This window comes from Argiope bruennichi, chromosome 4 (assembly GCF_947563725.1).
Source record: "Argiope bruennichi chromosome 4, qqArgBrue1.1, whole genome shotgun sequence".
NCBI lineage: Eukaryota > Metazoa > Arthropoda > Arachnida > Araneae > Araneidae > Argiope > Argiope bruennichi.
In genome coordinates this window covers 106,437,931-106,465,371 of record NC_079154.1, presented here as the reverse complement: position 1 = coordinate 106,465,371, position 27,441 = coordinate 106,437,931, and the positions used below count along the sequence as shown (strand labels likewise).

At 28.8% G+C, this 27,441-nt stretch overlaps 1 protein-coding gene across 3 annotated transcripts in view; it reads right to left on the bottom strand.

The window, feature by feature from the left end:
• Positions 1 to 6,942: 6,942 nt before the first annotated feature.
• LOC129966718 (NPC intracellular cholesterol transporter 1-like) overlaps positions 6,943 to 27,441 on the bottom strand; it is a 75,145-nt gene continuing 54,646 nt past the window's right edge. Inside the window, exon 27 of one of the 3 annotated variants that reach the window (XM_056081246.1) lies at positions 6,943 to 7,059. The gene's annotated coding sequence lies outside the window, so the exon portion shown is untranslated. Of the gene's footprint in view, positions 7,060 to 13,371; positions 14,575 to 15,455; positions 16,455 to 27,441 lie in introns of those variants that run through there. The other 2 variants (XM_056081244.1, XM_056081245.1) reach the window with 2 other exon arrangements.

The following is a 27,441-nucleotide window of genomic DNA, read 5'->3' as shown; positions in this document are numbered from 1 at the left end:
CAATGGGGTCAAAATAAGTGAATTGGCGATGAATTTGGCGACAAAAATTAAGGTTCTGGAAAATGATAGAATTATTATTCTATTCAATAGAATAGAATGATATCGACCAAGAATAAACCAAAATAAAATAGATTGATAATAGAATAAACCAAATAGAACAATAATAGAATAAACCAAAGCCTGCTTAGTAGGTATATCTAATTGACATTATAATAACAGAAAGATTATTTGAAGAATTTTATAATAATATTCGGAAAAAATTCCTGAGAATGCAAAATACTAACCTTACGTTTTGTCTGAAGATATGCGGATTCTTCCAAAAAGAAGTTGCTTACCTACATGAGCAAAAAGAATTGAAATCGATCCAGAAAAAAAATTGAGCAGTAGTTGAATGGTCACGCACGGAAACAGTGCAGCACCTCCGCGATTTTTTTTTTTTTTTTTGGAGGCTATGCAATTTTCAGAAATAGCTAGGCTCAGATATAAGCTGAAGATAAACCAAATAAATTGCAAACGAAGTACCGTAAAGACACCAAAGTAGCAGACCATTCTAAACAGAGTGATCAATGTTAATATGCAATCCGATTTTTTGAAATTGAATGATGACATCTGCAATGTTCAGAGGTCGCCAAACGCGAAGCCAAAAGTCATTCAAATTATTTATTTAGCTCCAAACTGAATTATTGATTATAGTTATATGTAATGATATGGTGGAACGTGCAATCTTTATAGAAGATAGCAATGCTATACTTTTTAAATAACTTTTAATATTTTTTTGATTAGAAAGACAGACTTATTAGATATTTTTTAAAGAAAGAAACCTGAATGAATGATTCAATAACTCCCAAATTTGGGGTCAAAATCGTCAACCATTTGGAGATGAATTTAAACACAAAAATGAAGGTTCTCTATCTTTATTAGGAACCGATATTTAGAGATTCTTCCAGAGAAATCCATGAGGCGTCAAGCTTTATCAAGAGACTTTATACCAATCTCTATTTCATATTGTGTTCAAAGGAAGAGCTCTCTCGATGCTATTACCGTTTTCGATATCGTATTTTGCTGTCTGGTTGCGTTTTTAATTTCAACAGGTAATATTTGCTCATTCTTATCTGTGCTTTTGTTACCTGTGCTTTGTGTTTTATAGAATATTCAAGGGCTTTGCTTATTATCATTCAAATTATTGAATTTCATTATCTTCTCCGGGACACCCCTGATTTGAGGGTAAGTAGTTTCTAGTTTGGCGGTTGGTTCTCGCCTCCCTGGAGAGTACATAAATGATTGTGTGATTGCATTGTGGCTATTCCCTAAAAATGCTGGGGTGCACTTTCTACGGGAAGTGTTGTATCGTGGCCGGTGATGGACCTTAGATTTCCTCCAAATTTTCGCCTATGTTGTCAAGACACTCCGATAAATCGAATTTAATTCTTGTGCCTTTGAGGTGGTTGGATTAGTCGGTTATGGTTCTTAGTTGATTTTTCATTCACTGACACACATTATACTAATTTATGTAATTATATATTTTCTAATATTGCCTATTAATAATAGCAAATAAATCAAAAAGAAATATTAGTGCTGACATATATTTACCTTGTTGCCTTGATCTCCCTTATTGTACATGGAAAGACTGACAACCAAACTTCTTTAAAACGGATTTCGTATTCTTATCGTCAAGAAATTTGAGCTCTAAGATTTTGACGAATTACCAAGTTTCAATTTTCCCCAATAAACATGTTTCTGAAGTTATGTCTGTCCATCTGTTTCCTTGTAGACCCTTTGAAAAACGAACGAAACGAATAAACGGAAACATTTTGAACAAGATAAAATTAAGTGTGTGGCCATTACACTGTATTAGTAGATTTTTATCAAATTTTAAATGAAATACATTCTGAGAAAATTTGTGTCCACGAGTATGTGAGCATGATAACGACAAAAAGTAAAGATATAGATAGACAAAATTTGATGTACAGATTTAGTATCTAAGGTAGTATAGATATTTATTAAAATTTAAGCCAAAAACTGCAACATGTTGATTGATTGTCAGTCTGTATATTCGCATTTTTTTGAGCGATAACTCAAAAAAACAAAACAAAAAAAAAAAAACAAGTATTAATGCAAATGAAGTTTAGTATATAATATTATTACTAGAATTGTAATACTGGGTCATATATGGGTTTCAATCAGTCACCCCTCCCCCCCCCCAAACTGCATCCACTGTTTTTGCTACTTAATTACGAAAAACAAAGCCATCATATACGGAGCTTGCAAATAAAAATCTGAATACTCGTAATGTTCCAAATCTCGGGCAAAATCAACAAATTTTTTTTTATATGGGATAAAGGTGAAATAACACTTTTAATAAGGAGTATGAAAAAAAGGTTTTCGAAGAACTACTTATATTGATTCATTTTAATAGTTAATAATTTAAAGCCTAAAATTTTTTTTCAAATATTATCCTTCAGCAGGATTTATTCAGTAGAAATTCTATGTTTTCATCGCAATTTATTGATTTTTTTATTGTATATTTTTTGTTATTACTTTTGTTTGTAACGAAGATTTAAAGAAATTGAAAAAAACAAAACAAAAAAACACTGATATTGTAGTCCAGGGATGGCGAACCATTGGTACGAATGCCAATGATGGCACGCCACACAATATTTTGAGAACGCCGCCGATCAAAACGGTTTGCATTTTAGTTCAAAATAACAAAGTTCACTGTGAAATATTATAAACAAACGCGAGTGTTCTCATTCCATTTAAAAAGGGGCACAGATATTTGTACGGCTGTTAAAAATTCGCTTGCTCAGAAAGAAATTGGTTTGAAAAGAATTTTTTCAGTAATTGATGGTGCTCCAAATATAGTAGGCAAAAAAACAAAAAAAAACGGTTTCATTAGTTTATTTTAAACAAACGATTCTTGAACTCCGCTGCATTATTCACCAACAAGCCTTGTGTTCGAAGAGTGGTTTTACATCTCTTGATAATGTAATGGCGTTAGTCACAAAAATAGTCAACCTCATATCGTCGCAGGCTTTAAATAAGCGAAAGTTTGAGGCTTTGTTGGATGAAGTCAACTCGGTGTATAATGGCTTACTAATGTATAATAATGTTCGCTGGTTGAGCCGCGGTAACGTACTTCAAGGATTTGATAACTGCTTGGAAGAAATCAGACTGCTTCTGCAAAAGGAGGGGGAAATTGAACAATATTCACAGTTGTTGGATGTTATGTGGCTCTCAAAATTGATGTTTTTTACAGACATATGCCAACATTTCAATGAATTGAACGTAAAGTTTCAAGGTACAAATAAAACAATTATCGCCATGATGGATCTCATTCGTGCTTTTGACGCTGGATTGCATGTTTTAGGAACAATATTATTTAAAAAACTACAAGTATTTCCTAAATTTGAAGAAAAATATATCAAAGATTTAAATGTACATAAGAAAACCAGACGAAGAAAAAGTTATTGAATAATTTATTTCCGTAATTGATTCGCCAATCAAGGAATTTTTAGCCAGATTTTCTTAGTTCAAATATTTATCGGAAACGCTCAAGTGTATTATGTACCCTGCCTGACGCGACTTCATTTGATAAACTGAACTTGTCGCAATTCGATTAGTTGGAAATTAAAGAATTTGAAATGCAACAGATCAATTTCCAGTCTAATTCAATATGGATTCAAAAATTTATTGAAATAAGAAAAAAGTTAGAACTGACTTAAACAAAAAGATTAACAAGTAATATAAGTAAAAATGCCAATAACGAAATTTTGGAAACATGGAATTCGATTCCAGACACATTTAACAGTTTGGAGAAGTTGGCTTATGCTATTTTAACCCTATTTTCATCTACCTATGCCTGCGAGTCATTATTTTCAGAGATGAATAACATTAAAGTCTCGCTTAGAATTTTCAGATATGAATAACATTAAAGACTCGCTTAGAAACAGTTTGGCAGATGACTCAAATTTAGCTTGCATTCTGTGAAAAGTAACATCTTGAAATCCTAATATAAATTAACAGTTGTCATCTAATCTGCAACAGAAGAAGTCACATTAATGTTACTTTAATTTGAATTACACGTATAACTAAAATCTTTACTACAGTACCGTACAAAATGTATTTTTTCGTAGTAAATAAAGAATTGTTAGTATTTAGTTTTATTATTTTCCCAATAATCACAAGTCAAAATTATTTGACGGCACGTCTATACCTCATTAAACATTTCTTTAGAAAAAATTGGCATGTTGATCCGTAAAGGTTCGCCACCCCTGTTGTAGTCACACTTATTAAATTTTCGGTGCGGTCACTCCTGTTACTTATAAATACTTTTCTTTCACGTAGTTTGAAAAAATTGCAGTTTAAATCTGTGTTGATGGTTTTTTGTCATATCAAAAGATTTGAGATAATTTTTTGGTGGTTTCAAACTTTAACATATGTATTGTCAAACGTAGCCATTTGTATTTATAAATTAAAAAGTTTCGCAATACCATTTTTATTCTTAATCGTTTAACTCACCCGTTATATATGTATGAATGAAATGATCCAGATAATGAAGCCTCTTAAGTAATGCTATACAATTAATGCGTTAGAATTTTAACAAATTGGATGAGTTTAATTGCAGTGGATTAAAATGTTTAATTTTAATTCATGTCATTAAAAATGGGTCTAACCATAATTTTGTAACCTGAAAATTGATAAACAGATAAACCTCAAAATCAAATCTAGAATTATTGATAAGTTACATCAGATAAATTATACCAAACTTTACTAAAAAAAATATTATTCTTTTACATTATCTCTCATAGAAAATTGTTCGATATTATTGGTCCTAAAACCAATCAAATATACGGGACAAAATGACGAATGCTTATCGATGTGCTTAATAAATTTACAAGCTTGAAGCTGTAAATTCGGCTCATGCGATATCAACTGAGCACAAGCAGTAAAAAGAGTAATTCACATTCAAAAAATCTACTTTATTGAATAAAACAATGATTGTTTATAGCTCTTTGTAATTTACAAGTTTGAACTTAAAAGTGCGCTTCATGAGGAATCAAATCAATACAAGTAGTAAAAAAGCCAATAGAGGATGTATAATCTTTCTTATTTATCAAATCTGCTTAGTTATATGACTAAAATAAAAATGTTACTTTATATAACACTTCATGCCAGTTTTGAAGAAGTGTTACATGAAAAAATTCATCCAGATTAAAAAAAAAAACTTTATGCCAGTTAAAAGTAATTCATAATTTTGTATAATGTTAGCTCTCTGAAATTCTAAAGAAGTCAAAAATATTTGTATTCTTAAAGTATTTTAATGACTTTTGATGGCTTCAATATATATATTATATTTCGTTGCCTGTTTGAAGACTTTATATATGCTCTCTTTATAATTCTGTTGGATATTTTTGGCAACCAGCCGATTCATCAGTAGTATCGTGCTAAAATTATTAAATATCTTATGCATGATCTGATGCTCATGATTTTCTCTTCTTCTGTTTTCTCCTATTTTAAATTGATATAAATATTAGAGAGATACTTTTAATAGCTTTACGCCTGTTCTTGTACATGAGCCATCCGAATGAAGTCAAATCTCATGAAGCACACTGTGATGAAGACCTTAAGTGTTTGCATTTTAAATTACACATAATCTTTTGAAGTTATGTAATTTCACTTTCTGATTCCTTGTAAAAACTATTCAGACTATGATAGGAATCTCTTTTCCATAACTTTCAATAGTAGAAAAAATGCCTCGAAATCAAACATTTGCTAGAATAGTGAAAACAGTTTACTTTAATTGAAAAAATGAAATTTATCTTTCAAAATTATACAAAAAAATATATTTCAAAAATTATGAAATTTTTAGCCAAATAAATTGATATACATAAAGAATATTTTTTTTTAAATTTTAAAATGGAGTTTAAATTTATTTTATGGAATTATATTTTCAGAAGCTATAGCACTGAAACACCAAAATTTCGCTTAATTCTAAATTAATCAAAAATCTAATTAATTTTTTTAAAAAAATGCTCTGAAACGCATACTTTGAGTAAATGTTTGTGCCATATTGATAATTAACTCTAGGTCAGTGGTCTGACCTGCAAACTGCTAACATACATAGACACATGCTTTTTTTATAATTAGTAGAGATAGAAGTTAATTTTCTTTGACCTCTAAAGGTCCTTGACTATCCATTTAAAAGAAGAAAAATTTAAACCTTAAATATCGATGATCTAAATAATAAATATGTGTTTTATTTCTTTCTTTTGAAAAAATGCAATGTTTCGAAAATATTTTGTTATGATTCCAATTAGACCAACAGATGATTCAGCTGGTTTTTGGCTAATAATTTAATCATAAATCATTCATAAATAAATTCGCATAATACTCAAATACTCGCTACGGATACTCAAACTGTTGTTTCAGAGTCCGGCAAATCAGTGCTCTATGTTTCATTGTTCAATAAGGAGAATCGAGTATATGATATGGAATTGATTAAGCATCTTTTCTTTTATCAAATGTAAAAATATGATAAAAAAAGCTACAATTTTATAAAAAAAAGATCTCACATCAAATTGCTTTTATCTAAGTAGCTGCGTTTTTGAATCAACTATATATATGATGGTGATACCATGTTGGATTCCGTTCAAAATGTGACATGTATCTGGCCTTTAGACATTAAATCTGTGTACCAAATATAATCCATCTATGATTTTGAGTTTTGTAGCTATCGTATTTACCTTTTATCGGTTATACAGACAGAAAGACTTCCTATAAATGAATTTTGTTCAAAATCTGTATATATAAACATTAACCTACATAAACATTAAAGGGACAATAAGTAACAGTAATCGCTGTTGTTACTTATTGCCGAATGGCAACGGTCAAAAGTAAACAAACTATCGTAAGAATTTCAGACTGTTTTATTCAGTATTTTCACAGCTGCATTGAATTAAGGGCTTCGTTTAGTTGATTAATGGAGTTGCAAAATATTATTAAATAAGTTGAAGGATTCGCCGTGTCACCAAAAGTATCCATTTAATGAACTGAAAGAAGCTATAAAAGAAATTAAGAAATACATTAAAAACAGAAGATTTCAAAAGTAGGCTTAACCATTATCAGATGGATAATCGCTGGCCTCTGAATGAAAACTGATAGATTCATATTTTCCAAAACAATTATTTCACATAAATTTGTCTTTTTATCATTGTAAGATTCAAAAATTACATATTTAATGAAACAAATTTCATTTTTATACATTTTTTTTAATTTTAATAATAAAGCTTAATTCATTTTGGTATATTATGTTTTTAATTATCATACTGGAATTTCAACTCATCCATCAAAACATTCAATCGCCTACTTTTGCCAATAATTAATTCCGTAGTGGGATTTTTATTTCAGCTTTTATTTCAAATTTATTCAAGTACTGTTTTTCATTTCGATCATATTAAGAAGTGAATTAAAAGTAGTTCAGATTAATCATTTACAACTTATAAAGTCAGTAATCCAAGCGAGCAGACTAGTTTCCAAAGGCGATTAGATTGATAAAAATCTACAGCTATTACATAAAGATCACATACTAAACTTTCATCATTCTATCAAAAGCAGATATAATTCCAAATACAGACAGACAGATAAAATTCTAAAAATGTGATTTTCAGATTTAAGGAGTTCTAAAAATGGAGATTCGGCAAAATTTTGGTGTTTTATTTTTTGATAAGTGTAATTCTTTTTCTTTGTTTTTCATACACAAGAAGATAAAAAATGGAATTTTAAAGTAATATCCATATTTAGCAAATTCATTAATACACATTAATTTAAATATTAAAATAAATGTTTAGTTAAATTTCTGCGAAGGAATTAAAATGATTTCATTTATTTAGAACTGCAATCTGTTTTTCGTTTTTTAAGTAAATTAAATATTAAAAGAAAGTACTTTCTCGTGCAAAATGAATATTCGCTATTTATTATATACTAGCCGCCTTTGGCGACCAGCCGGTTCGCCAATCTTAATGTTCGTTAAAATTTTAATAATTAAATATTTTATGCAATTCCAACTTTAATAGATTCTTCAGCAAAATATTTTAAAACTTCAAATTTTGATAGTCATATAATTCACTCATAATATTATAAAGGCCTTCAGTCATAACGTGATATGTATCTCTCTCATTTTCTGTTGACTCCCATAGAATTTATACTTTAAATTAAAGCGGAAAGGATTAATCTGCAATTAATATAATAATATTTTTTACTGAAACAAAGAATTTTTTTATAATCTGATTAATGAAAATAGAGTCACTCAGCGTTTAAACTTTATGGGCACTAAAGAATATCTTTCTTAATTTATATAATATCTCAAGAATTTGTCAATAAAATTTTCTCAGATTCATCATGAACGGATCGATTCATTAACAATGTTTCATTTTAAATGCATCAAACACTAAGAAAATAAACAGAATCGTTTAAAATAATTGGTCGAAAACAGGTTTAAAAAAACTACTTAAAAAACGATGTACTTAAAACTATAAGCATATATCAAAAAATATATAACTAACATAAATACAATTTAATTACAAAAGCATGCAATTAGCCTAAAAATAATTTAAATCATTGAAAAGAGGTTAAAAAAAAACTACTTAAAAAACGATGTACTTAAAACTATAAGAATATACAAAAAAATATATAACTAACATAAATACAATTTACTTACAAAAGCATACAACTAACCTAAAAGTAATTTAAATCGTCCGTTGCTAATGGTTGCCATGCCAACAATCAGAACACAGTGCGCATACGTGAATTTTCTTCGCCTTTTACGGTAACGCAAATGCGTGAATTTTTCTACGCCAGTTGGGGTAACGCTATGCAGATTATATATTTTTAATTTCCTTTATTCTGTGTTATTTTAATTCAAAAGTACTTCAGAATGAATCTGAAACATGGATTAATTAACAATGTTTAATTTTAAATGCATAAAACATTAAGAAAATAAACAGAATCGTTTGAAATAATCCGCCGAAAAATCTTAACCCTAGCCTCATTACTGTTGGGAGAAAAAAAGAACTAAAGCCTAAATCATTTGGCTTTGGGGAAAATGGAAGATTATTTTGGCGGAAAAGTTGGCGGTGGGGAAAATGGAAGATTTTTTTGGCGGGAAAGTTAGTTTTTAATTAATAATTAAAATTCTAATTAAAATTTCAAAAAAAAGGGACCCCAGGTGCACATTCCCGACCTCTAAGGTAGACATGTACCAAATTTGGTAGCTGTATGTCAAATGACCTGGCCTGTAGAGCGCCAACACACACACACACACACACACACACACACACACACACACACATTGAGCTTTATTATAAGTATAGATAGCCCATTATATTGGATAAAATTTTGAATTTCCCATGAACACGCACGTTTGTGTAGTGTGATTCGTGCACATGAGAATTTATCCAATGCAAATTGGTTAAATTCTCAATTGAATTACAAGTAATTTTAATATGTTTCTAAAATATAAAACAGCGAAATTACTACTCCCTTGTATATAAAGAGGAAGTATAGATCTTCAATGAAAGATATATTCATTTTCAAAACATTATAGATTCAAAGGTATTATACGTACAAATATGAGTGATCTGTAAATTAGTCACAAACTGTTACACATTTTACAAATGTTTTACGTGCCCACTCAGGAGCACACGATACACTTTCGACACTTTTCACAAGATAGTTAAAACTCCCTCATGCATGCTGTAGCGTCATCTTGTCAAGGGTGATCATTGAAAATTCATTGGCAGTTGAAATAGATGACTGTATCCTGTGCAATTTCACAGATAAAGATGCATGGGACGTTCTTCTGCAAGTAAACTGTGATAGGTGCAAGTTACTTGAAAAGAGTTGAAGTTATAGTTATAGGCAGTCTGTCATCTAAATAGATGGGGCAATTATTCATTAGATTCAAATTCTTCTATACAAAGACAATTGATGAACACAGGATTGAGTTTATTGGCGAAGATAAACTCGCTTTGTTTCTTGTCCTACCCTTTGGATCATTTGATTGAATGTCTTGTGACTTCTTAATTTGAAGGCATGTTAAGGTAGTAGTTGTTAATGTCACCCCACTGTCAAAAATATTAGGAAAGTCCAGGGAACGGATCAGTGCAGTAATGATAACTGTTCGGTAAATATCATAATCTAAATCTGTTAATAGACATTTAGCAGACGATTCCTTTTCAGACATTTTATAACTGCTACCATTTTTATTTTGTTAAAATATTATTAAAAAGTAAAAGCAAACGATTTTTTTTATAAACATATTTTGTTGATATTATTTCGTTTATTTTTTGCATAATAGCTAATGATCAATTGTAAACATTCTGGAATCTGGCAATGTTTGTAAGATACGTTGTTAAGTTGAAAGCCGATGGAATTCTAAATTGTTTAGAGTATTATTTTAGTTTTAAGAATTTAAAATGCTCTGCAAGCTATAGTTTGAAGCTTAAGAAATAATTATATAGTATAGTCTAAGGGTTGATATTATAGGATGATAGTATAAAATATATCGAACGAGTTCAACAACCTCTTGGATGTGCGTTCTGTAACAGAAAGGCCGCGGTTCGAACATAAGTAGAGGGCTAGGAAACTTGGAGAATTTGGGGTTTATGATTCATACTTCTACAATATAATACTTTTGAATATGAACGATTTTTTTATTGTAACTTTCTATTGCAATTTTCAAATTTGTACTCGAAAATTTGACGAATCTAAAGCTATGTATTTTTGAAGCTATGTCATTCTGTCTGTAAAACCCTAACTAAAAATATTCTTTGGGTAAGATGGGTGAAGTTTTGTATGTTTTCACCATTCCAAATATGTAGATTTCCATCAAAATTTGAGCGAAATCTTTCCACAGGACATATGTTTCGTTTTCCGAGCCCAAATGAATGCAAAGACAAAAAAACTTGAAAGAGTTAAATAGTTAAAAATTTACGAAATTTAGAATGTATATTTATAAATATACGCATTTAAATATAAGCTTATCGAATCTATATGTAATTAACGAATATACTTATTTAAAGAATATATGTGAAAATTTACGAATTTTAATTATTCAAAATGTATATTCTCCTCTCATTTTAAACCAAATCTGTCAGACTGTTGACCATATATATGCTTATAGTTTTGAAAACATATAAATACGATAACATAAAAGAACGACTTGAATAACCCGTAACCACCCCCGCTGGTTTATTTAGTACCTTATCCCACCGGGGGAGGCATCACAAAAATTAGGACTGGAAGCATCTTGTATGGTGGTTGGCGAGTACAGAAATGATGGGGGTAGGCTACTTCCTATCAGTATTTGAACGGGATTGTGGAATTTGCGCTCCGTCGAATTTGCGTAACTCATTAAAAAGTGTCTTTTGCGCTTACATATGCAGGTTTACTGGAATTTAATTACATTTGGCAAGAAAAATTTGGCGTGTATCTATAGGGGCTATAGAGAATGCACATTTCTCGTATTGAAAAGAGAATTATTTATGATTGAGGGTCCTTTTCCTTGAAATATTCACTTTTTTTTTCTCACGGTAAAACTGATAAGCTCTCTCTAAGAATGCTAGGAACATTTTTGAAAGTTTATTTTAGATTAGATGCTTGGCGTGTTTGATTTTTTTTCTCTCTATTACTTGGATCTGATTTTAAATATGAATAACAATATTGAAGTTTTCGAAACATAAAAAGGAAAGCCATCAGTTCTGTATAATGGATATCAATATCGGAAATATCGCTGTAGCCTTGAAAATGTGGTAACATGGCGCTGCATTAACGAAAAGACCGAAAAGTGTAAAAGGCCTCTGGAAACAAAAAAGAACTGTATTCTCTCTGAAATGCACCATTCTTGTAAGCGGGATGAAGCTCAAATCGACGTCAAGAAACAATTAGTAAAAATTAAAAGGGGAGTTCAAGATTATCAAGCAATGTATAATTATCATCAATATTTGAATTTTTAATAATGAAAATAAAATTATTATTACATTTATAACCTTTCCTTTCGAACAATTTAATTTGTTTGTATATTATACCATGCAAAGCTATAATTTATATTAAATATACAAAAAAAAAAAAAAATCTTTTCATTACTATTTTGATTGGAACACAGTCAAAAAGAATTTGAAATAATCTTTGAAAAACTTTGGCACTAAAAACTACAGATATATCAAATTTTAGAATATCACACTTCTATAATAATTGTTGTAGATATAAAAATATCAAAAATTGTTTATCTCAATAGTTTTCAATATATCATTTTAGTAGGAGTAAAATTGTCTTAACATTTATTTAAATCATATTCGTAATGGAAAAGAAAATGCAGTAAAAAAAAAATGTGCATAAGTGGATTACTTGGATCAAAGGATTCTGCCAATTATCTGCCAGTTTAAAATTTTTGAATGCTGCATTTTTTGTTAACTTAAAAAATACTGACGAAATATAGTCATATACAAAGTTAAAAAAATACTGACAGTCGGAGTTTCAGTTATGTCTGGAGTCAATTTGATATTTAAATAAGTAGCATTAAGAAGCAAAATAAACTTTTTTTTTATTTCAAAGAACAATTCTTTATGTTATGAAAAATGATACAAGATTAATATTATATATATATATATATATATATATATATATATATATATATATATATATATATATATATATATATATATATATATATATATATATATATATATATATATATTTGTATATTTCAACACACATTTATGTAAAATATTCTTTTAAAAATATTTCAAACCATGTGAATTCTATTTACACAATCAATATTGCTTTTATACAGAGAAAGGTCTTATGATGTCTGATTGAGAATGCATATTTTATAAAAAAATATAAAGAAACTAAATGTCTAAAGAGGGCATTTTCATATGTGAAATTCGAAAATTACATATTATATAGAATAAGCTATTTAATACATAGGTAATTGAATTTTTAGGCTTTGACAAGACTTAAGTTTTGGCTTCAAATTCAGGTTTCAGTGATATAACTAGATAAATTAACAAAAAAATCTAACGTAATTGGTCAGTGAACAGACTGATTTGCTTGTTCCACGGAATTATCATTCTATAGATTTTGTTTCCTTTGCAATTATATTTGTTGCGTTAAGAAGAACATTAGCTTGTTGTTGCTTACTTAAAAAATTATTTTTAAAATAGCAAAAATAAGGAAAGTTTATCACATTTGAATAGTTTTTAATGAAAACTGACAGAAAACTAATTTCAATAAAGCAGAAGCAAAAATTTTTTTGTATTTTATTTGCCTTTAAAAATGGAATAAATTTTTATAGAAATACACTTTAATGTAGAATAAAACATAGCCTATTAAAATTGTTTCATCAATTCAATTAAAGAAAATTACTTCTCAAATTACATTACTAATTTCTTTAAGCTCAATAATGCAAAATAGGTTTTGATTTTCAAGCTCATGTCAGCATATAAAATCTGAACTCAATTTTGATATTTTAAGAACTGTAGCATTTCTTTCTTTATTCGTTTGTTCCTGAAGAAATAAAAACACACAGCCTTAGTTTTTTCTGTTGTTTGGTGTCTATTTATATGAATTATTCTCTTTTTGCTTTAGTTTTTTTCAATTCCAATTAATGATAATTATAATGATTATAACTGCTTTCTGAGAGCTATGATAGACTTCTTGATCTGAACCTCAAATTCAGGAAATAATTTTAATTCCAATTTAAGCCCTTTTTGGACGATCTCCCCCCCCTCAAAAAAAACAATTAACCTTATCTTTAAAGTATTTGAATAAAATTATACTGTAATAAATACTAAATGTGGTCAATAAAATCTCAAAGGATATAAAGTTTTGTTAATTAATTTCAAGCGGTTTAAATTCTATCTTCCCTTTGCTAAAGCATATAACGTATTTATTAAATTTCATTAAATTAAAAAAATAGAATGGCATTATATTAATTAAAGTGTTTAAAAATTTGTTCCAAATTAACACCTTCAACACCTATACAGAACTGCATTACCTTAATAATACTTGGGCATATGTGATTGAGTTCATGTGACATAAGGATTGGCTTTTAGAGTTAATCAGCAAAGATTTATCAAATATCCAGATAAAGTCAATTCATTTCTAGTTCAAATATAATCCCAATGAAAATTAAATGAATCTGTCGGTACCACACAGTATACTCTTGTAGAAAATGGGACCAACTAAAGAACGTCTGCAAGCGGCAGCATATAACATAGAACAAAAAGCTGTGAGTGATGATGAATTTCTTGAATGAAGAATTGTTTTTACTTTTCCAAATGTGATTTTTTTAAATTAATGTTTCTATCTAGATCAAAGCAACATTCATGTCTTCAAACAAAATTTTTCAGAAAAGAAAGTTTTGATTTTGCTTAAGAAAGGACCTATTTGTTTGATTTTAGGCGGCGATCTTGTATTCTGTATGAATGCCACTTATTAAAGTTGAAATATTTTCTACACAGTCAATTTTGAAAGTTGAGCTCTGGACTGCCTGTTCCTAATCAGCAAAAGGTTAACCTAAAAAAATAGAGACAAATGTCAATTTTTTTCATCGCATATATGACACTTCATTCTCACTATTTCTCTCCGGTTGAAGTAAGTATCCTACAATTTTTAATCACTAAATCACAAAGCCTATTAAAATTCTTGGAACTGAAAACGTCATTGTATTCTTCTAGAACTAGGGAAGCATTATGATTGCATACAAAATAAATCATCATCATAACCAAAAATTTCTTATAATTCTTTTAGAAACTGTACAAGTTCAATTTAAAAAAAAATATTTTTGCTGAGTATTCCAGTAAGTCTCTGAGATGGCTTAAATGTTCAGTTTCTCAAGTTTCTCTTCCCTTCTTTATAAAGACGATAGTGCAACTGCCGAACAATGAAAGTGAACAACGTTATGCATGATTATCAATTTTTTTGAAACCATAATGATTGGATGATGTACTAGTTGCATTACGAAATAAAGGCTTTCTTCCACATTTGTTGACAGTCCTTCGAAATTTAAAACTAATCATATCTTTGCAAATTTTCTAGAAATTTTGTACGTATAGATGAAAATAAGAGAAAAATGATACTAATTCACACTTGAAATTATGATGGATATATAAAAATTTAATTTTTGCAATTTGAGTACAATTGCCTACATTTATTTAATGAAATTTTGTAATTGTAAGTATGTCTAGAAGCAATATTTAATAAAACAAAAACTTGTTTGTTAAACTACTTAAGGTATCTTCCTGGTTTCGGAGGCACATTTAAAAAAAATCCTTCGATTATCAATTTTAGTACATTTTCTTGATGATTATGCCTCAAAACAATAAATAACATTAATTAGAAAAATTTAAAAATAATTTAATTAATTAAATTGAGCTATTTTAGGTAAAATTTGATGAAATTCGAGCAAAACGCAAAACACTCTACACTAAATTCAAATTCTCAAACTTAAATCGTTTTTCTGCACAGCATAGTTATCATACTTATAAAAGCAATGAACTAAAAGCTAAGAAAAATATATAAATGAAAAAAAGTTATGGGTCTTCGAGCATTTTTATGGTAAAAATACTGTAAAAATCATAGATACTACTGGCAATCAAGTGCTAAAAATATAAAACTATCAACATTAGATTTAAATCCTTAGTACATTGCTTTCATAACACCTATGGTAATATATAGACAGAATTTGAAGAAAATAAATCCATAAGTTTTTGTGAAACTATGTTTTGCGTAGTAAAACTTTGACAAAAAACACATTCTTTAAAAAATGCATTTAAAATTTTTATTAATATACATCTAAAATAATATTTCATTTTAAACACTTAAATTTCACCACTTTTATAGCAAATGCCTTCTTAATGCTCTTTTTATTAATTTTTTTCTTTCTAATAGCCCATTTTATTTTTCTGGATAATTTTGTAACAGGCAAAGAATATCTTTTTGCAGCAACAATTCGCTCGTTGTCGAAGCTACTGTATTGTGTTAGCATGTAATGACTTGAAATAATACCCAATTCATTAAAAATTTCTATTATGCCAGAAAAAACCATCATTGAATAACAATACAGCTATATTAGTCCCTAAATGCAAAGTTTTCAATTCAACAAATGTATTTTTTGGGAATAGTTGTCCATAATAGATTGTTCAAACTTTCAATAACATTTTGTGTTTTTCCATGAAGGCTTTTTTTCAAAAGATTTCTGTCACATAATTTAATATAAGTAGGCTTAATAATATTCTTAATATTTTTTTGGAGTCTTGAGTCTTTATATTTCTACTTTCTGAAAGAGCACGTTGGTATTTTCGCCAAGAATCCTTTCCCTTTAGGCGTTTTCCATGCATTGGCTTTTTATTACTGGAACAAACATAAGCAAATGCAGCAAGTGTTGCACTTTGAATCTGCAATAAATTACCAACATCAGATCTTATTGCAACGCCATAATAGTTTTGCAATTTATTTATGACATTGTCTGTAAACTTTCCTTTACATCCAAGAACTTTAATAGATTTTTCTAAAGCTCTCAATTGAGTATACCACTCGCTTTTGAACATGCCGTACACATTCACATTTCGAAACAGAACCTTTAGTGAATTTTAATCAGTGAATATTAATGATATTAAAGCGCAAAAAACTGACTTCCTGTTATTTTCGTGCAACTTCCGGTTCCGTTTTCGTTAATGTTGTTTAAAGAAACATCTACATCTTCTGATATAATAATCGTAGAAACAAAGCAAACACAGATTTGGAAACGTAAATAATTGGTCTTTCAACGAAAACGATAAAATAAATTGTGATTTTTAGTCAAAAACTGACTTGGCAATCCAGGCATATACCTTACTGCTTTTTAGAGGGGGAAAACTGACTTCAGAAACTATGCTTACATAGCTGTGAAATTAGTCTTATCTTACGACCTAATATTTAAATATTTACTATTGTAATTTCAATTTTGATTACGATAAAGGTTCAATCTACATGAATTTACACTTTTGGCAAAAAATTCAGGGACGAAAGAAGAAGAAGAAGAAAAAAAAACAAAAAAAAAACAAGAACGAATTAAATATAAAGTAATATATTTTTTTTCTAGTTTTCTTTCGTGCATAGATTTAAGACAAATTGAAAATTAGTAATAAATCATTGGCAGTACTTTTAAGAAAATAGGCAGAAATTTGCTACTATATTACCTGCGAATAAAACTTTAGCTCATGATACTGTATCTAAGAATTAAGCAATTTAATGTAGTACGTACAGATATTGCATTTACATGTCGGTTGGTGGTACATTGGATTATGTATAGTTAAATATGACAGTAAATAAACTAGAAAATGAGGTAATATATTTTAGATTTGAAGAAAATTCAGTAGTTATCAACATTTTCTTACTGAAATTTTTTTCCCTGAGAATTAACCAGCAATTATTTTTTAAATTATTAATATGATTCCTATCTTATTTACTTTGAACAAAGGGCTTAGTATTTAAAAAAAATGCAATTTATTTGAACAACTTTAACATAAAAAATACATTAGCTCATTTTAAGTATCAGCTTGTGGAATATATATACATACATGCATACATACATATTGAAAGAACTAAATATTTTTGGTATCCATTTAAATTTGAATTTAAAACACTTTCTAAGTATATATATTTTTTTCATTTTGTTAAATAAAATCGTAAGAGACATAAAGATTAAATCCTCATAAAACAAAAAACATATTTTACTTTATTATATTAAATTTGTATTATGCGCATCAAAATTATAATTTTTATTAATGTCTTCTGTGTGGGAAAATTATAAGCATGTTCCTTTATAATAAATTTCTAAAGCAAATTTCACACATTTTATTTATTACTTTCAACACTCGTCTGAAACGCGGTAGGGGGTCATCAGCATTTTTTCACGGAAGCTTCGCCAAATCTTACATGCAAAGATAAAAGTTATAATGTGGTAAACTTTTTAAAGCTTGAGAGCAAATGACACTTTTTAATGAGGTAGCGCAAATGCGACTGAGCGCAAATGACACATAACCATTTGATCGTACTTTCCACTTGAAAGGATTGTACCACGGCCGGTAATGACCTTTAGGACTGAACCATAATTATCGCCAGTGTTACTTACTCAATATTCTGAAAAATGTACAGTATCAATAGAAGCATACACACTTTTATTACAAATAAGTATAAATTCAGTTGCTAATAATTATATGAATTATATTACTATGAATATAATTACCAATATTCATAGTTGGTGGTAATAGATTTTCAGCGTTTCGTTCACAGATGAAAGAATGAAATCAATACATGTACATATTATATACATTAAATGTGATACAACAATTTAATCTTGAAACCTTTTGATTATTCGGAAAAAGGGACAGGTCTTCTTTGCTCAGCATAAGATTGTTTAATTTAGTTGTATTTACTTTCCGTTCGGGAACAATATAAGGACTATTTTGTAACGTTCTTTTGAACCGCGATTAGATGCCCAAGACGGCATCTAAGCTGGTAATTCCTTTTCTTTAGCTAACGTTTCTTTTTTTTTTTTTTTTTTTTGGCCCATGATTTTAGATGTAATGTTTACCGAGTCCACATACAGGGCGAATCTTTAGTGCATTCGAATTAGGCTCTTCACCATACAATGACTTACACTTGGGTGCTTTGCAGTAGGTTTTAGTATACCCATTATCGTGACTGTAATATTATCCCATTGTTTCGTTCTTATTAGAATTCGTCTTTCGGATCGTCCGTAAAGAAATTTTGGTTTAAAGCTGCATGAGATTTTATTTTATAGATTTCATGCAGTTTTACATCAGATGGAATTACAGATGCATCACTTGTAATTTTTTCAATTTTCAAGATGTCAGAAGTGATTGAGCCATTGTTTCAAAATTGGTAAAATAAATTAATTAATTGCAATATGAAAAGGCTTTTATTTCTCCAGGTGTTAAATTAATTGCAATATGAAAAGGCTTTTATTTCTCCAGGTGTTAAATTAATTATAATATGAAAAGGCTTTTATTTCTCCAGGTGTTAAACATAAATTCAGAGGGAAATTAAATTATGAAAACTGCTTTCATAAGTTTTAGATAATTAGCGAGAACATTTTTATGAATGATTATTTATTAGATGTCTTTCATGACCAGCTGGCTAGCCAGGAATATTGGTCAATTAAATTTCTAGTACATAACTTTATGTATATGGTTTTACCAAGAAAGTATTTTAAAGTATAAAATTGTGACAGATATTTATATATTAATATTGTAATATTTTAATAGTGATCGCTGTGATATTTTAATAGCTTTACACTTGTTTTGTGAATTGAATACGTCAACTTTCCTAATGAGTCTAATCCCCTGACGTCATACTGCCATTAAAAACTTTATTCTCCAAGTAATTTATTTAAATTGCACGTTGTCTTTCAGGGTATATAATTTTATTTTCTAATTCCGCATGTCGCTCAACAGAATATACTTTTGTCACCTTTAAACAATGGAAGAAGAGACAAAGAAAAAGGTTATGAAATTCGTTGCTAAAAATAATAAAAAAACTATTTTTATAAAAATTACTAAAATTCAATAACAAATTACACGATCTTCATATTGTTATTAAATCATAGGACATGAGACATATTTTATATTTTAAAATGGAATAAAAATCAATCATGTGCAATAAAATTTTAAAAAAATCTATTGCGGAAAAATTCCAAGATATCGTTTTATTTTCTAATTAACTAAAACTTGAAAAAATTGCGAGATACATATCTCTGACATCGAATGCATTTATGTGCTTAATTTTGTAGCTTTGATCCAAATGGTTTAATTTGCAAAATGAATAATTGTAACGAAATAAAAGTTTTATCGTTAACAGAAGTTATTTAAACGTTGTATAAGAGTCAGTATATACAGAGTGTTGCCGAATTCGACCGACAAATTAAGAGAGGTGATAGTAGGCATCAAGAAGATAAAAAATCACCATACAGCATAGGGTCCCAAATCACATTTAGTAGGTGAAAAATCACAAAAATATAGGGAGTCCGAAAATCGTTGGCAATGGTAAAAAATTAAAAAAATAACAATTGCTGTTTAAACTATGAATTTTTTCAGTTAAAGCACATTCTTAAAAGTCTATTTTCATACTGGTAAAATGTCGATTTTATGATTCAGGGGGTAGTAAATGACTGAAAACGAAAAAAGTGATTTTTAAACCCTTATTTGAAAAAATATTAAGATTTGAATAAAAATAAAAGGTTAAAAATGTGAGGAATTTTATACTCTTTAATTTGATATAAGCTTGTAGTGTGAAAAACTGAGGAGTTTTTAAGATATTCAAGAAAAACTAAAATGGGACCAGCAAACACCACTGAAACATCGGTACCGATGTTTGCAGAAGGTATTACCAAATATCCTTTGCCGAAAGATAAATTCAGAACGTTTATAATAGATATTAAGGAGCTAAAAAATTACCCAAAAACACAAGGTCGCAGGTGAAGTTTATTCGGTGAAAATCGCAAAAACATACGTCGAAAAGACAATGAGCCTACGAAGAGAATGACCCTATGCATGCGAGGATTAGGAACAAGGTAGTCCAGAAGAAGCCTTCTCTTATGTAAATTTTCCATGTGTTTGAGGAAAATTCGTTTCAGTTCGTTCGTTGAAAATTTCGCTTTGAGTAATTTACGACCCCCTGAATCATAAAATGACATGTTATCTACATGAAAAAAAGCTTTTAAAAATGTGCTTTCACTGAAAAAAAATTCATAGTTTAAACAGCATTTGTTATTTTTTTATTAGTTTTTTATCATTTCCTACGATTTTCGGACTCCCTATATTTTTGTGATCTTCACCTACTAAACGCCATTTGGGACCCTATATTGTATGGTGATTTCTTATTCTCTTGATGCATACTATCACCTCTCTTAATTTGTCGGTCGAATTCGGCAACACCCTGTATTAACAATTGGCAAATATTTTCGTATTTCGGGAAAAAAATTATCATCTTTATGTTAAATTTTTCTAGCGCGTTACGAAAATATATCAATTTCTACTAAGAATGAAGTGAATCTTTCTCTGCCTCTGTATCTGCACATTGTCTTTATATGTCAGAAAGGTTGCCTTAAAACTACTAAACATGTATTTTGCAAGGTCAAAATATGTAAATAGCTACTTTTAAAATTTTAAATAATTAAAAATTCAGTTATATTTTGCCTTTTTCTGTACCAATTTCCGAAAATACTACCGCGAAAATTAATTTTTACATCATCTCAAGATATTATGTATTCAGCGATACTGATTTTTTTACATATAATTTTTTTGATTCTTTTTTTTTGTGTGTGAATTTTCAGATAAATATTTTAAGCATATATTATAACAATATAATTCATTGTTGAAGTGAAACTCAAATAATTTTCATTGTTGTTACAGCATTTCATCAAGTCGTTTTAATAATTTTTAATGTTCAATATTTGAAAATTCGATTCATTTTTGCATGTTATATCGATTTCAGTATAAAAATAACTTTTAATAAAATTTTTGAAATTTTTTTGCATTGCAAATTAAGGTTTAATTTCACCGGTAAGCAATGAAAAAGAATTTTTAAACTGGTCTTTTTGAAATATTGTTGCTTATAAATTTAACAGGCCCAATGAAAGGAATGGCCATTCCATTCCCATGATTCATTTTAGGCTAATTTTTATTTTAGCAACTTGGTTAATATTATAGAGAAAATGAATCAATTATTACAGTGCCCGAAAAAATTATAAGGACACGCAAAAAATCTCCAAATCTAGAAGCCTTGTTTACAGAATCGTATGCAAATTTTTGCAGCAAAAATAGAAGTAAAACTAAAATATTTTATGCCTAAAGTAATTAAAATTTTCAATTTTAAATCTGCTAAAATTTAAATTTTGATTTTTAAACCTAAATGAAAACGGAAAAAAGTATAAGGACATTGCTTTTTCTCCAGTAATTATTTAAAAATTTGCATATTTGAAAGCATAAAATGACAATTCCGAGTTAAAAGATTCATTTGCGAAAAGAATTTCCCACTCGTCGACTTTCAGTGGGAATTTGATTGGCCGGCGAGAAGTACCGATCTTAATCCAATCGAAAACTTATGGGAACTTCTAGCCCTAGAAGTTTATAAAAACGGCACACAGTATCAATGTACACAAGATCTTGTCGTCGCTATCAAAGACGCTTGGAAAAAAATATCTGTGGACATTTTAAAAGATCTTTCAGGATCTATGACCTCTCGGATTATTCAAGTGATTGAAAAAAAAGGTAGTTTTCTTGATTATTGAAACATTTTTTAAGTATTTTACAACATGTCCTTATAATTTTTTCCGTATTTCCTTTAATGTTAAATTTTGTAAAATCAATATTTTGAAGCTAAATTATGTTTTTTATGTGGTATAAGTGTTATCACAAAGTTATGCAGCAGAAGTAAGAAATATAAAAAGTTCATTTAGGTGAAATGGAAATAAAGCATATTTTCATGCAATTACATGTTGTCCTTATACTTTTTTCACGCACTGTTTACAAGCTGTTTACAAGCCAACATAGCCTGGATTTTGGGATTATCGGTTATGTAAAATTCCAGTTTAACCTCTTATACGTCACTTAAATTTTTCTCAGCAAAGCTATTAAAAATTTCGAAGTTCGATAGTCAAGTGCTATTTTCTAATTCTTACGCAGTTACACTCCTTGTCCTATACTCTTGTATGCAGTTATACACATTGTCTTTTATACCTACAATGCATCGTGTAGCCAATTGGCTATGCATTTTTATTTCCATTTATAAGCTCCAGATGACTGTTAAAAAGGGAAATAATGAGTGCTTGGAAGTCCTTTTTTAAATAAACATTTATTGAAAAGTTCAATAAATGGCAATAGCAATAATAGAATTAGATTTAAACTAGAAACTTGGAAAAATACCAAGATGACTGGTGTATGAATAATTCTATCAAAATATTTTTTCTCGTCTTGTAAAAAATATATTGGTAAAAATTGTCTTTTATTTTTATAACAGAATTGTTATAATGTGATTTGAGTCACTAGGATATAGTTTAATTCATAATATAGCTATTTAGCCAATTTTAATTTTAATTTTAAATTCATAAAAAAATAATTGAAAGATTTTTTTTTAAATTTTACTAAATTATATGCAGCTATTCAAAGCACATATATTTTTCAATAAAAAAATAAAAAATCATTCATTCAAGGGTTAAAAGTAGAAATTTTGTCATAAAATGGAACGGATTAAACTTCAACTAATCTAGTAGTAACTTACCGAATCTAAGCACGATCGTAAAAAATATAAAGATAGAAAAACAGAAACTTGCAGCACCAAAAGTTTATATGAACTTCTGAAAAATTCGCATGATTTCTGTAATAAGGATTATTCAAGAAAAAAAAAACGTGTTTAATGTTTAAAAATGTTTGAATAAAAAAACTTTTTCACCTTTGTTTATTTCTGAAATTAAACATCGACACTGTCGCAGTACCATTATTTTTATTAAAATTATTCTTTAACCAGAAATCTATTCAATTTGAAAACATAAATTGAATCTTCTCTTCATCATCAATACTAGAAAAAAGCACCCAGCTGAAACATTAGCTGCAACAATGATAATCTAGGTTCATTTACATTGAAAAATGTGCTTAAAAACCCTTTGAAAGTTAATTAAACATGGAGAGAAAAAACCTACATAGCTGGATTAATATAATTGAAAAGATTTCTTAAATTTTAAATCGGTATAAAAATTATTTTTGTGCAAAAATACTTTCGTAAGTCATCGTATAGAAATGAGAATTTCTTGCTCAATTTTAAAATTATTAATTAAGAATATTAATATTTCCAAACAATGAATTCTCCAAAGCGCACATTCTCACTCTTGAAAATATATATGTGCTAAATTTAGTGGTTATAAATCAAATGGTCTGATCTATAGATAGCTAATTCACACCCGTTCACAGAAACACAGATACCTCCATTTTCCTTTATTATTTATTAGTAGAAATTTTTCAGATTTCATAATTATCCATATTTGCATTCAACGTTATCTAAGCAGATTTTGGTTTTATCAATACCTGTGTAAAAAGTTAAAAAAATCCTTTAACGGAACTGATATGAATCCATCCAGTTATATTTACTGAAGTATTAATATTACTCTAATATCATATAATTTATAGAATTTCATCGCTTACAAATTTATACATGTGACAACTAAGCAAATTTTATTTTATTAATCTATATGCCTGTTGCACATACTGGTGATCGTAGACAGTTGGTTAGCATGTCTAAATCGATAATCTGCCGTTAAGGACGTGCGGATCAGCTAGTAAGTGAGGCAATCCAAAACTCATCTCCCGTGATAAGTTTATATTCCGTATCAGCGTTAGAATTTTCGACTCACGATCCATATCAATATGCCATAGATTCGCAGATACAGTAGATTTTCGGTGGAAATAAGTCTTGCAGTCACGATCCTGATGAAATCAATACTGATCTAACGTTCACCGTACATCAAGGCTTTTGTTTTCATTTTCTTTTAATGACTGATTAGATTCTTTAGTGATTATTCTTATTTCATACAATTTTTATTTTATAATGATTCCCAAAAAACGATAATTAAAATTCAATAAATATTCAAAGATTTCTACGGAAAGTCTCAAACCCAAGCAAATCTCAAGGAAAATAGTTTTAAGGATTCTAAAATCATCAAGTTTTCATTATTTGTCTTGTTATTCAAAGAAAAAAAAAGAATCATAGAATTAGAATCATTTGATAGACGTTTTTTTTCTTCAATAATCGCTTTTTATTTCACTTAATAATATTTTCATGCAAAAGGATAGTTTATTTTTACTCGAATGAAACCAATAATTGCACAAAAGAATAGAGTTTTTTATTCTGTAGAAGCATGGGAAATCTTTCTCTTAACATTTTTTTTTTTTGGACTCCCGACGGAATACGTACTCCACCATCCAACCCCTCCACCTCCGTAAGTAATTCCTCTTGGCTATCTCCTAACAGAATTTTAGCAAATCATGGTGATTCGGAGGAGATACCGTTCACGCCCTGGCAAATACCGGAATTTGAACAAGAGGAGGACACGATGGACCTCATACTACAACTTTTAAAAAAAGGAATTACAGAAAAGGAAGAATGACAAGAAGATGATTAAAAAAAGGATTAAAACTTGTTGTAACGTAGTGACCCTGTACGCTACCTTGAATGACAAAACAACAACGACAGCCTGGGATACAATGCCAAGAAGTGAAAAAAACGGATGGAAATGGGAATCTTTACCTACAGCACTTGAAGCACATTGCAGCAACGTAATGACACAAAATATGTTCAATACTTACAAATACAAGCTACTCAAGAAAATGGTTGTGTCATTCAGTCAAATAGCTCGCGCATACGATGAAATTCAAAATACGATGTATACGATGAATTTACAACCACCATACCACGGAACACTTTCTACTTAAAAAAAAAAGATTCGATACTGAAATTGTGTTCTTGAAAATAAATTAGAGTAAGAAGGAATGTTCAAAACATATCGGAGTATCAATATCGGTAAAATTAAAAATCAGAAAAAAATTGTTTAATGTGGAATTGGCTTGAGTATGTTAGAATATTTGTTAAATTTAATATAAAATCACACATTACCTGTAATTTTTTCATAAAAGACATTCTAGGCAATTCATTTTATACCTCATGCATTTATATTTATTTTTTATTTTTCTAATTTATATCCCATTATATATGTATCATTAATTTTGGTCTGTTTTAATGAAATATTTTTAGAATTCCAAAAATGTATTTATACTAGCCACTTTCGGTGACCAGTTGTTCGAACATCTTCTATGTACTTAAAATAATTTGCATAAATAAGGAGTTCCATAGCTGCAAACGTTAATAATTTTGTCAATTCTTATTTCCTATTAAAATGTCAATAATGTCTGCAAAGGTCCCTTGCTCTAAACCATCAACCATTTTATCGTAAAATCGTAAAAATATTACTTTATTACACATTTTAGTGGATGGCCAGATACTTTACCCCCAGGAAAAACCACTAAATAAAAAAAAAAATCTATTGCACTGATTGCTTCAATTTTTGTTTCACAAGGACGCTTATGAGCGTAGACACGAATCACAGATAATGCATCCACTGGTACGTTAGATGATACACCCACAGGCAGTTTTGAGAGATTATGACAACATGAATTCTAAAAGCTTAACTGTTTTCACCGATCTTCTCTGTCAATTAATTTCGAAACTTCACAAGCATATTTATCCATCTACTAATAATATTATTATTTAATTATAATACTCTATTAATATAATTTATACTATATAAATTATTATTTCATTACTATTATATAAATAAAAATCTATTATTATTATTATTATATAATTAATAATATTATAATTAAAAATTACATTTTTAACTTTCTCATATACGCAGTATGGAGAAACTATAGAAATCGTTAAAAAAAATCGAACTCGACATTTTACCGAATCCCCAAGTTTTAAACCTCCCAGAGCTCAAAACACACACTTTTGGAATATGTCCCTCTGCCTGTCTGTCTGTCTGTCTGTGACAAAGATAACTCAAAGACGCTTTGGGGCACAAGGTTCAAATTCGGTATACTTTCTTTACACGGACTTTGCAGAATTCTGTCAAATGTTTAGTAAAATCTGTTCAGAGGAAGTCCATCTGTCCGGGAGTTCAAATATAAGTTAACACTATAATTACAAAACGAAATGAGCTAGATAGATAAAATTTGGTACACAGATTTAACATCTGTAGTGTATACACCTCTCGAATTTTGAGTCAAATCCAACAAGAAACAAGTAAACACGGTAATTGAAAAATGCATTGATACATTAATACATTTAGATTTGATACATTAAATGCCTCAAATTTGGTATGTTATTTTGTGACTAAAAGTGTACTTCTGTGCCAAAATTTTGTTTCAATCGTTTGATAAAAATGTGTCTAAAACATAAATTCGTTTTTTGAATACTATTAAAAAATGTCAGACCTCAATCGCCAAAAATTTCGCCAAGGTTCATACGATAGAATCAGTAAAAATTTTAAATTCATGCCAAAAGTTAGCATTTTGTATCTATTGTACACCATTACCAAATAAGGCGTTCTCTGGCATGGCAAATTTATTAGAGAGTATACAAGAAAGTTTTAAGGTGACCATTACCACTAGTTTTTCTAGATAATATATACTTCAACGAACATGATCAACTTGGCTGTATCTATACCAATAATATAGTCACCGAAGGAGGCTGATAATAATAAGGTTAATTTAATCAATGCAAACATCTTTGATTAATTGCATCTTATCACCAAAAGTACAATAAAAATAT